Raw genomic sequence first — 12530 nt, 5'->3', positions numbered from 1 at the left:
ATTCTCTAAGGCTCTTTTTACATGGGTCAGTCTAAAAAAGTAACTGCCCAAATCCTACTTTACTATACTCTGTTGATATAACAAATGCTTGGGAAGTTTGTTCACATTTTAAGTGCAGTAGTGGCAGCACAAAAAAACACAAGAGCAGCATCTCATTTCTGCAACCAAAGCATAAATTGCCAAAGACTAAGCTGGTAGCTTTTTAAAAAAAAAAGTCAATGAAATGCATCGACTCTATTCTGACAATGGGCCCAAGATAATCTCACACTTGTGTCTGACAACAGGAGTTTAACAGAAATGGATCAGCCACTGAAGGATTGTTGAACCTTTCGAGGTTTTCAAGGAAAGACATGAGACTGTCAAATTTCATGAACTTGTTTACCAACTAGAGAGAGTGGCAGGATGCCAAAGGCTGGATTGTGTTAACTCATGTAAAATGCTGGGAACTTGGACCCCTAAGATGTCTGTCCTGCCACTCAGCCACACTGGTGAATGACTGAAGTTCAAGTTTCCAAACACCTTATGGACTATAAGGCAAACGTCTGCTGATCTACTACTGAAAAATCAGCCACTGAAAACCCTGTGGAGCACAAACCATCAGGAAAACTTCCTTTTACCCTTAAGGAAGGAGAAACTACTTGATTCAAACATCACCACATCAGATGAAGCTGTTAGAGGTTAAGTTTTTAAATATCAGGCACAACGGAATAGCCTATCAATGTGCCAGCAACAAGCCAAATTCAATTACACTGCATTCTGACAATTCAGGTTTATGCTATCAAAAATACTACTGTTATTCACATACTAAGATCACGTTCATTCACATAATTGTTACCCTTTCCCCAACATTTAGTTATAAATCTACCAGACCAGTAGCTCCTTGAAAACAAATCTAACTCTAGCTTAAACCAGTCGCCACCGAGTCAACTCTGACTCATGTGTGTCAGAGTAGAACTGTGCTCCATAGGGTTTTCAGTGGCTGATTTTTCTATAGTAAATCACCAGGCCTTTCTTTTGAGGTGCTTCTGGGTAGACTCAAACCTTCAACCTTTCAATAACCAAGCACGTTTACACTACCCAGGGACTTCAACTCTAGCTTACCCCTCTCTATACCTCCTGTACGAAACACAGTGTGTGGCACAAAGTAGGTGTTTGATAAATGTTAACTGAGTAAACAAATGCATGATTGCCATTAAGAAAATTTCCTATAGATATTAAGAAAATGCAGGATGGGCAAGAGAGAAATACTAGGTTAACAGGAGTGGAGAAAATCACCAAGCAAAGATGAGAGCAGGAATTCAAGAACAAAAAGAAGCACAGGAGGCAAAGGGTCAAGCAGCAGGCAGCAAAGGAACAAGTGAGTAGGAATGGGGGTTGTTTGTGCAACACTTATGCTTTCCAGTGCAGGGGGTGGATCTTCAAGTGGGTGTGTTTTTTTATTTTGTTTTATAAATGCCAGAGGTTCACCAACCTCCATGAACTCCTTCTGCCCTAGAATATCCTAGAATCTGGGCGGTGAAGGTGAGTGAATGGGCAAGTGTGTATAATTAAAGAATTCTTCAGGGAATTATGAGAAACACTCCTTCACATGATAACAACTCTTAATATTCTTGCTGTTTTTTAACCTTGAATATAGGTACTTGATCATTTTGCAAGGTAGAAACTATTTGAATACCAGCAATGTGTAAACCTCATCAACTATTTATCCAACAGCAGTGATTTAAGACTGACAGACACAGGTCATTACAGGCAGACAGGTGAGTGTAGCAGACACGGGGAGTGTGCTGAGGAAAACAGGTGGCCACAGCAAGTAACTAAGACTGTAAGTGCTGACATGCCCTTTCTCTGACATTTCTTAGCAGTCTGCATTCCAAATCTGGGCATAAGCTTTAAGTAATAACAGACCAATGTTTTTAAAAAACAGATATCAAGATTAACACTAGAAATAAAGAAAGTCTACTCATTAAAAAGATATCCAAACAAGGTATATGGAGGGACACATGCAGGCCCAGGCATACACACAACAAGCAGAGACCCTGCTCCCAAACCGGCCAATTATAAACCCCTTTACATCCAGGGGAGTCCCTAGGTGGTACAAATGGTTAGCACATTGATCTGTTAACAGAAAGATTGGAGGCTCAAGTCCACCCACAGGCACCTCAGAAGAAAGGCTTGCTGATCTACTTTTTAAAAATTGGCCATTGAAAACCCTGTGGAGCACAGTTCTACTCTGACACACATAGGGTCAGAACTCGATGGCAACTTTTTTTTTTTAAACCCAGGAATGAGCCAGCTTAACCTGTGGAGTGCTTCTCAAATCTTGAAGGATTTCAAATCATGGCAACTAGGAAACTGGCTCATTACGCCACCCCTCCACATGGAAGCCTGCCCCACTCACATAGGTGAAGCTCGTTGCAGGCCCGTTACCATGAAGACAGGCCAAAGCATCATTTGGGAAATGCCTTTCCTTTAAAGGATCTGCAGTTTTCTGAAAATGAAGGAAAGAACCTAGTCAGAGACAGGGGATCTCTGCATCTCAGCACGGCCGGCTGTAATGGTGAAACAGAGACTTTGCGTTTGAAGTCCCAGCTCCTTCATCTAAAATAATTTCCTTTTTCATTATCTTATATGTTTATACAAGCATTTGCTTGTCCACTATCTTACCCATCCCCACTAACAAAAAATCTACTGAGCACCTATTCCCTGCTGGGCACTGAGGAAACCAAGACAAAGTATTATTGGCTACTCCAAGAAATGCATTCTCTGTCCATGGCATCTCTCAGCGTCTGTCTGCCCATGCTCTCCGTGCCTCTCCCTCCTATCCCGCACGAAGGATTTGCTAGCCGTCGTTTACAATGTAACGTGCGCAGATCTCTCTGCTATCTCTTCCAGACGTATTTGTAGCTTATGTTTCAGGCTGCAGACTAAAGGTTTGAGCTTTAATAAAATCTGACATTAGTGAGCAGGTTAACAGTATTTTGGTGAGGAGGAGAGAAAGAAGAAGATCTTCAATTATACCATGAGACAGCCAGACGGCCTGTGCCAGCTGAGCATGAATAAAGAAAGCTTCTGACATGAAATTTCCGGAAGTATAAAATCATTTTGGACACTAATTGCATGAGGACATTGTGACTAAACTTCAACCACTTTCAGGGAAAAGGCAATTCAAGAAATTTGTAAAAATAATCTGTATCATGACAAAATGAACAGTACATGACCTCTTAATAAACTATTTCTACAAAGCTTATGAAAGTCTTAAATTTTGCTCATCACTGTATAGTATAATTTATCAATTTAAAAAAATCCTTTAAAAAGCCCTCAGCAAAGGAGCCCTGTAGTGAGGCCTCCTGAGGACGATCATTACCCTACAAGTAACCAAAAACACATCCAATCCCCCTAGAAGGGGGGACAATGGCACGGTTGCTCCTTAAATCTCCTAGAACTCTGCTCACTTAAGCAGAGAAAGATACACAGCACAGAGAAACAGAATGATTAAAGAACAAAATCTAGTATACATAGCAGAAATCTTATCACTGAATCATTGTACTTATACAGTCTTCAGGGGCAAAAAACTAAAGAGGCAGGGATGGAGGGCGGAGTGGGGAGAGTGGGGAAGATGACCCTGAAAATGAGAGAAAACGAAGGCAAACAAGCTGAAACAAAAACCATGCCAAGGCTGCTTATGGAAGATGCCAAGCTTTCCTGGAGAGTCCTTGCAGCACATTCATCCCATTCCTAATGTGTGCCCAGATCGAGGGTATCCCCCAGAGTCCATACCCCTTCATGTAGGAGAACCCCAACATGCCCTTACCCACCCTCCCTCAAGATGCTCCCCCTCATCCTTGCCCTGGTTCAGAAGCAAAGGACAAGACCAGTCTTCTCTCCTTCAAGCTTTCATCATCAGAGCCAGGCCCCTTCTTGGCCATATGACACAACAGTTCTTTTTCAACACATATAAATGACTGACCTTCTAACCAAGACGGCTGAGGCTTCAATAAACACTTCTAAACCTGAATTTCGCTGCAAAATAAAGGCACAGGGTAAGGGGGATGTAGGGAGGGAACACTCTCAGGGAGGCACCAGGGAAGAAAGGAAAGAGAAAAACACAAAGTTCATTCTCCCATCTTTCCTTTCACAAGAACAGCATTCAAAGCCAGATTAATGGAATCTGTCCTGTTAGAGCATGTCTGTCCCCAGAGTTTGTGGAACACTCTCCACCACAATTCATGGTGCTATGCTCCACTCCTTTTGTGGCCTGCTTTGACCCTAAATCAGGTGCTGTATCAAATCTCAGTTTTGAGGCCCAGGACATCTGCTTCCGTAGCTGTGCTGTCTCTGTGTCCTTCCCACTCCATGCACTGGAATTTTCTAGATGGCACTTAAACGCCATCTTCCATGAAGACTTCTCTAGACCTATCTTCCCTGTGCCCTCCTCCATCCCTCCCTTCTCTGAGCTCACACAGACCTCTGGCATGCCTCTGTGTCACACCCACCACACCATCCTAATTACTTGCTTGTCTGACTCCCTGTCTCAAGTACACTCATCCATCTGCAGGCTAACATTTACAAACTGTGGCTTGGGGCAACATTACAAAAATGGCCAACTCAGTCCTTGACTTGGAGGACTAACAGGGTGAGGCAGGCTTCCTAAAATCACAGATACCTATATGACTTCTTCCCTCACTTCATTCAGTTCTCTGCTCAAATGTCACCTCTTTCCCTGACTGCCCTAGCTAAAAGAGCATAACCCACATCCTGTCTGTCTCCAGCACAGCCTGCCATCCTTATCCTGCTTTATTTTTCTCCATAGCTCTCACCACCACTTGATATCCTTGGGTGGATGAGTGGGTGAATGGGTGGGAGGTTAGCTGGGAGGGAGGGACAGTGGGTGGGTGGCTGGGTGGGAGGGAGGATGGGTAGGTATGTAGGTAGGGAGGTAATAGGTAAATAGATAAAGCATAAAGATATATATCTTTTTAAAGTTAGTTGCTTGTCTATCCATTAAAATGTAAGCTCTGTGAAGGCCGGGCCTTTGAACTATTTTTGTCCATGCAGTGTAGATCCTTAATATCTAGAACAGAGCCTACGACAGTTTACCAGTACATATCAGTTGAATGAATACATGTGTGGGAAGATGATACAGTCTTGACCAAGATTGGGAAGCTAGTAAAAAAAAGGGGATCAGGTGAGAGTGGGGAGAAAAATTTGCTCTATTGGGCATTTTGAGTTTGAGGTACCTAGGGTCACTATGAGTTGGAATCAACTAGACGGCAACAGGTTTTTTGTTTTAAGCTGGGCAACCAGGTATGGGGAATTCTTGGTCAACTGGTCTAGAACTTAGAAAAGGAGTTAGAGCAGGCAGTATAGCTTAGGAAATCATTAGCATCTAGGTGGTAAAGGTGAGATTACCCCAGAAAATCATGTCAAGTGAACAAGGGAAGAGCTGGCTGAGTGTAAAGTGGAAAAACAATGGCAGCTACTTCATAGGGATGATGCATGTATTAATGCAGCTGGCATACATGCAGCATGTGGTCTCTGGCTCCGACAAATTACACAGCCGGTGCCCAATAAGTGCTTATTGAATATATGATCACCTTTTAAGACTGCGAAAGGTGCCATCTTATTCTCACAGCACTGGGTACAGCATTGATTCAAGGATTGTACATCTACACAAGACTGATTTTCTTTTGTAGGGCTGAGTTACTCCACTCTGTTCAAAGATTAAGAGATTCTCCAGCATATCTGCACTGTGAAACAATGCTGTGTTGCTTTTTATTATCTGGTGGGGGAAAGAAAACAGGCAGAAACACAATCCCTGGCATGGGATATAACATGAAAAATCCATTCCTACAAGGTCCATGAACATGAACACCTACCACGGTGCAAGTGCTGTAGCTATAGACTTAAAACTAAATCCGCAGGAAAAAAAAAAATTCCTGGCAGAGACTAAAAACTAGTGAGAAATGTGGCTTTCAGGCTAAACTCAAAGGATAAATTAAATGTAAAGTTTCAAATTCAAGATGGAAAAATAAAAAATCACTGGTTAGCATAGGTGGTTAGCTTTTAAGCTTGCAACTAACTATAGCTTAAAGTAAAAATAACTACCTAAAGTCAATGATGGGGGACCCAAATGTCACTATGAGTGCCCCATTTAGAAGAGTTTCTTAAAAGGGTAAAGCCCAATACCAACACCACTCACCACCTAAGCAAGAGGGTTAAACTAAGCAGACTGTAATTGCCTGCCATGGAGAGTGGCTTTTCAGTGGAGAAGCCCTGGAGTTTCACTGGTGGGGGCAGTAAGCAAACCTCCTCCCCATCAACAACCAGAGTAGCTCTGCTTTTATCTTTTTTTTTTTTTTAAATATTAAAATCCCGCTTAAAACTTTGTTTGAGGAAAGCGTACACTGTTAAAACAAAGAGCTTGGAAGCTACTGCCCCGGCACATTTATAAAAATTAATTCTGGGGAAGAAAATCAACGCAACTTTAAAATTCTAATTTTCACACCCATTTTTACAATTAACTCAAGAGTATCTTGATGGGGCTTATTGTGCAGGTGTGTTGGCACAGAAATTAAGAGGTGAACAAATTTTATAATTCTATGTTTGCATTTTATATAATAAAATGAATACTTTTTAAATCAAAAAAGTGTGTGAGATAGTCTCCTTCAGACTACTGTCTTTCCTGTTTTCCATAGGGAACAAATTATAACTAAATCTAGTTGCTTCCCTGGCAAAGATGAACTCCTACTGAGGCTTCATACATTACTGTAATTACGCTGAGAAACAAAAGAAAATGTCCCATGTTTAATTAATAGTAAAAAAAAAAAAAAATACTAAACATTTAATTAATAGTAAAAAAAATAAAATAAAAATCTATTCACATAGAACCATTCTCTAAAGGAATTGTGTGCACTGGAATCATGTTATTATTTTTTTCCCAAACCATTTGCATAAGATTTCTGTGCACTATTCTTTTACAGAAGAAGATCAAGTGCTTCAAAGTTTAATTACAAAACAGGGTTTAACTACATGGAGAAACCAGAACAAAAGGGAGGAGGGTAGGTCCAACTTGAGAACCAGGGAGTGTTATTTCAATAACCTGTGTTCTAACTCAGTGTAGGGAACTTTGTCTTTGGACTGAAGAGATTCACTAACAATGGATGCTAAGACACAAGGAGTATTTCATATTTTTCTTCTGTTAAAGATGTAGGCAGGGAACCCTCCATATGCCAAGATGAGATGGCCAAGTCCTCTGCAACCAGGACAAAATCCCTGCTTGGTCCCAAGAGGAAAAGCTGAGTTTGGATATCCTTCCAGGCTCTGTAACCCCTCCCTGTGGCTCACAGCCCACATGTGAGAGACAGTTAGTTGGGGTTAAAAGTCCAGTCTGGCCACAGAGCCTAGCCCAGCTAACTGGCCCACATCACGAACAAACCCAGACCTTGGCCTCACCAGTTCCATTTTCCAACCAGATGCGTTAATTGGCAGCAGATTCTTGAACTGCTATGCCTCAGATGCATTTCCAAAATTAAAAAAAAAAAAAAGAAAGAAAAGAAAATGTGACGGAACCTAATTTTCTTTAGTAAGGACAATTGTTTTATTTATTAATAGCTAGCTAACCACTTACCAGCAAGTTCAACTACAATCAATGGTAAACAACAACCCACAACTGGTTTAAATCCCTTTCTCCCCAGGATTCTTCCAAATTAGACAGTTGCAGATGACTCACTGAAATCTCCAGAAAGCATTTTCCTCAGAGACAATTACGCTGATACGTCGTTTTGGTTCCCAAGCTTTCATTTGCATGACCTGAAGACCATTCATGCTAGAACATGAAGATTCTTCCTTTAACCAGGCCTTCTGCTCTTGCTGTGTATGAAATTCCTAAGGTAAATCTTTACTCCTCTGTCGCCAAACATGTCACCACCTCAGCACTTCCTGTGTATAGCTAAGAGCTGCTGATTGCTAGGGCAGGAAGGACCTCAGAGATAATCTGGTGCAAGATCATTTCATAAAATGAACTGCAGTCAAGATAAGTGAAGTGACAAAAAGTCATGGTGGCAGAGCTAAGGACTACAATCCACACACTCCTCCCTACTCCTGGGGTCTTGCCACCCAATTTAAAACTGGGGTTCTCGGCTCCAGGTGCTCAGATGTGCCTCAGCAGCCACGGGCAGGAGGTGGCCGAGGGGCAACTGCTCAGAGAGCTGCAGTTTCTCTGTTTCATATATTAGGGTTAGACACAAGAATTCGTTTGAAAGCGTTCCACTGTAAATAAACAAACATCTTGAAAACCACCACATGGCAGGACTAACTTGAAATAAAACGAAAGCTAAAGGAGAAAATTAACTAAAAACATAGGGTCTTATTTTAATGAATGTGTCCGTTTTTAAACGGACCAAGGAAAGAAAACAGCACTAAAAGCAAACGTTACAACTTCAGAATTCTCTCCGTTATTTTTGTCTGCCCAGGAAAATAAAATAAGACAAAAAGAAGAAAAACAAAAGGAAGATAATATATGTCAATTTCCAGATCCCTGAGAAAATCTCATGTCTAGTCAATGCTGTATAGACTATTTCAAGAAACAGAGTCACAGAGGACATTAACCTCCTAACTGAAAGTCCTAAGGTAAATCTTTACTCAAAAAGAATGGAATGGAATGCAAACAGAAACCTGAACATCAATGTTCACTGCAGCACTTTTCACAATCGCCAAAAAGTGGAAGCAACCAAAATGCCCAACAGCAGATGAAAGGATAAACAAAATATGGTATATACAATGCAATACTACTCAGCCATAAAGAGAAATGAAGTCCTGATGCATGCCACAACATGGATGAACCTTGGAAACATCATGCTGAGTGACATAAATCCAAAAAACCAAACCCATTGCCTTCGAGTCGATTCTGACTCATAGCGACCCTACAGGACAGAGTAGAATCATCCCATACGGTTTCCAAGGAGCGTCTGGTGGATTTGAACTGCCAGCCTCTTGGTTAGCAGCTGTAGCTCTTAATCACTTCACCACTAGTCACAAAAGGACAAATATTGTATGATCTCACTTATATGAGATAAGCAAATATATAGAAGCCAAAGAGTATTAAGTGGTTACCAGGGGTAGGAGGGAAGGGAAAAGGGGGCATTGAGTTTATGTTAATGGTGGTAGAATGATTTGGAAAAGAGTAGCAAGAACGGTTGCACAACTTGAAGAATGTAATCAATGTCAATGAATTGTACATGCAGAAACTGTTGAGTTAGTGTTATTTTCTTATGTATATTTTCACCACAATTAAAAAAAAAACAGAATAGAAGAAAGAAGAGTTTTCATCAATTACCTGCAAAAAAAGAGTAAGGCTCCCAATTTTACCTTTTGCTTTCCTGCCTGCTTAGCACTTTTAACAGCTTTTAATTTCTCCCATTCCTAAAAAAACAAGTCCTTCTTACAGGTGTTCACAAGCCGTAAACTGTGCCTCTGTGAGGTCAGTAGGAGGGAGCGGGAACTGTTTCCAACTATGTGGTAGGCGGCAGATCTGGAAGCAGTTTTGCAGAGGACAAGCAGACGGCCCATGAGACACCGGGGATTGAACAAGTCACCAAGGACTATGTTAACTGTGATTTGCATTCCACAAAGAACCTTTTCTTTGACTTTTTAATTTTTGTCATTCTAGGTTCATACTAAAGCGCCCTGGTGGTACAGTGGTTAAGCACTTGGCTGCTAACTGAAAGGCTGGTGGTTTGAACACCCCAGCAGCAACCCGGGAGGAAAGACCTGGCGATCTGCTTTGGTAAAGATTACAGAATAGGTAACCCCATGGGGCAGTTCTACTCTGTCATATAGGGCTGTTATGAGTTGGAACTGACTTGCCGGCACACAACAACAACAGGTTCATACAGGAGCCAGATGATTTGGAAATCCTGCTTCAGATCATCTTCTTAACTTTTTAAAGTTAATGGCTACCAGTGACATTGAAACAAACAACCGCTTTGCATTTTATAGATCATTTAATGCCAGCAAACTTGATTGTTAGCAATGCAGTAGATCTTCACAGGAAGTACCTCAAGCTAAGTACAGTTCTTCGGGCATTTTGTTAATATGCTCAGTCAAGTCAGCTGTGTATAAGCCAAGTGTCCTCTCAATACCATCCTCGGACAAGATGGAATGTCATTTTCCAAAATGACAATACTCTTATTCCTCCCTCCCACTCACTCCTAAGTTTCCACGAGTAATATTATCATACACTGCAAATGAGAGACAGCCATTTCTAACCATAGGGTGCTGGCAAACACTTTAAGAATCCAAAGGGTAACAGAAGAGACACAAACAGACATATGCACACCTATGTTCATTGCAGCATTATTAACAATAGCAAAAAGATGGAAACAACCTAAGTGCCCTTCAACAGATTGAATGGATAAACAAACTGTGGCACATGCATACAATGGAATACTATGCACCCATAAAGAATGATGAGTCTTCTAAACATAACTTGGATAAATCTGGACGGCATTATGCTGAGTGAAATAAGTCAATCAAAAAAGGACAGATATTGTACGATCTCACTTTTATGAAAAGACAAAAATAGGTATATATACAGAGACCAACGTTTATTGGTGGTTACCAGGGATGGGGCAGGGGGAGGAAGGGGAATCACTGTCTAGATAGAAGACACTTGTTATTTTTGGCGATGGGAAACATAACACCGAATGTAGGTGAAGTGTGCACAGCTTGATCAAGGTAAATGATGTCACTAAGATGTACACACAAAAAAGGATCTTTTGGTAATTCCTATGGCATATATAATTTTGCAGCAACAGCAACAACCAAAAGATATATGTGTAAGTATAAATGTGTATAGGTATGTATATGTGAGTATATATGTATGTATATATAGGTGTATGCATATGTACATGTATATGCATATGTGTGCATGCATATATATTCATATATATAATAATGCACATAGTGGGCACAGTTATGTATATTTCCTAGACATAAGCAAACATCTTGTGGGATTGATTTTCTGGGTTTGAAGGCTTAGTACCACGGTCTCATGGGACAACTCAGTCAATCAGCTTAATATGGTTTATAAAGCTTATGTTCTACTTCCTAGTTTGGTGAGTAGTGTCTGGGATCTTAAAAGCTTGCAAGCGGCCATCTAAGATACAACTGTTGGTCTCACTTGGTCCAGAACAAAAGAGAAAGAAGGAAACCAAAGACTCAGAGAAGAAACTAGTCAAACTAGTCTACATGAACCATGGCCTCATCTACCCTGAGACCAGAAGAATGAGGTAGGGCCTGGCTACCACTATCCACAGTTCCCATCAGGGCCACAATAGATGGATCCTGATGGAATGGGAAAAAAATGTGGAACAGAACCTCAAATTCTTAAAAAATCCAGACTTACTGGACTGGTTGAAACTGGAGGACTTCTCGAGACTGGTGCCCTGAGATACTCTTTTCTTTAAACCTTGAACTGAAACTATGCCGAGGTCATCTTTTAGCTAAATAACAGATTGGTTCACAAAACAAAGAATATTACCTGTGAGTACTGTGTGCCTTTAAAAAATCAATTATATGAGATCAAATGGTCAACAACTACCTTAAAAACAAAGATGAGAAGGTAAGGGGGCAGGGAAACTAGATTCCTGGAAAAGGAACAACCAGAACAGAGATAATGAGAATGTTCATACATTGTGAAGAATACAACCAATGTCACTGAAAAATTTGAGTAGAAATTGTTGAATAGGAACCTATTCTGCTGTGTAAACTTTCACTAAAAACACATAAAATATTATTTAAAAAAAGAAGAAGAAGAAGAAGAAGAATCCAAAGGGTAAGCTAACAAAGAACTGATTTTCCTTCCGCTCTGAAGATATATGAATATTAACACATGTCGTTTTATAAACTTGGAAAGCTGTAAGAGGCCATTTTGGTCAGCCTCCAAGCAGGCTTACTAAAGTGACCTAATTTTTATGTTCTACTATTTAAGATCTCCAGGAGAGAAATTCCACAGTCTTCATTGGTATACTGTCTTGTGGTTTAATTTCCTCCAGAGCCAAAGCGGGATTGTTTCTCTCAATTTTTCAAAAAAGTTAAACAAGAGTTTAACTCTTGTTAAAGATGTCATTTGAATCTGAAACTAGCAAGTGGAACAACACAGAAGTGAACAACCAAGAATTAGGCTACAGCCTAAAATACAGGCTCACAGGAAATGTGCCTGGCTTAATAAGGGCAGCCATGTTGCTCTCTCCCAGCTGAGTCCAAGCTGCCTGCATTCACAGTTCAAGTGCAGAAGCTTAAGACAAGACTCTACAGTTCCAGGGAAGAAAGCAGTACATGTGCAAGGAAGAAGTATTTCCTGGTCACTGGAGAAAATCTTTTCCAGGCCTTCCACATTTTCCAAACAAGGAGAAGAAATTTTTATTTTTTGGTGTTCTTTTTCTTTTCTATTTTTTTAAGAGTCCCTTAAGCAACATCATACTCAGTTTTCTTTAAAAAAAAATTTAAAAGGTGAACCTTCCACTGAGTTA

The sequence above is a fragment of the Trichechus manatus genome, unplaced genomic scaffold, assembly GCF_000243295.1.
Source record: "Trichechus manatus latirostris isolate Lorelei unplaced genomic scaffold, TriManLat1.0 scaffold00029, whole genome shotgun sequence".
Lineage (NCBI taxonomy): Eukaryota > Metazoa > Chordata > Mammalia > Sirenia > Trichechidae > Trichechus > Trichechus manatus.
Note: the sequence above shows the minus strand (reverse complement) of the source record.